General features: G+C 39.1%; 1 non-coding gene across 1 annotated transcript; it reads right to left on the reverse strand.

Moving 5' to 3' along the window:
• Positions 1-361: 361 nt before the first annotated feature.
• Positions 362-468, reverse strand: LOC148294212 (small nucleolar RNA R71). The gene has a single exon (XR_015836187.1). It is a non-coding gene; the product is annotated as a small nucleolar RNA R71 (small nucleolar RNA).
• Positions 469-755: the final 287 nt, after the last annotated feature.

Genomic DNA, 755 nt, shown 5'->3' on the forward strand with positions numbered 1-755 from the left:
TGCCAATGAGTTCATGGGAGAACTTGATATCCCAACAATTCCAGCATCTCCTTCAAGCATTTTGCTGCCCACTGTAGCTCGAAATTATGAGCTTAAATCTTCTCATCTTAATATGCTGCCTTCCTTTTATGGTTTACCTAATGAAGATCCATTAACTCATATAAAGGATATTTTTAATGTTGTGAGTTCTTTTCCCTTGACAGGTGTGACAGAAGATCAACTTCGAATGAGAGTGTTTCCATACACTTTGAAGGATAAGGCGAAATATTGGTTGAATTCTTTGAAGCCTGGTTCACTCACTACATGGGCTGCCATTCAAAAGAAGTTCTTGGAGAAATACTTCTCCACGCAAAAGACCGACATGCTTAGGGATAAGATCTTGTTATTTGCACAGCAAGATGATGAATCGTTTTGTGAAGCATGGGAGAGATTCAATGGGCTGCTCAACCAATGTCCTCATCATGGGATTCCATTGAAGCTTCAAATGCGTATGTTTTATAAAGGACTAACCCCTTCTAGTCATAATATAGTCACCAATTTTGCAGGTGGTTCTTTTAAAACCAAAACTCCAGAAGAAACATACGAACTCTTTGAGGAGATAGCAATGGAGACCCAACATACGGATACAAGAGGTAAACGTGTTATTAGTGGTTCTAATGATGCTTCTAGTGTGCAGATTTCAAAACTGGAACAAAAGCTAGATGCTCTTCTTGCATTAAACTCAAGAAGCCCTCCGAAGGAAGTGTGTAGTATTT

Source organism: Prunus avium, chromosome 5 (assembly GCF_965620075.1).
Source record: "Prunus avium chromosome 5, drPruAviu1.hap1.1, whole genome shotgun sequence".
NCBI classification, from domain to species: Eukaryota; Viridiplantae; Streptophyta; class Magnoliopsida; order Rosales; family Rosaceae; genus Prunus; species Prunus avium.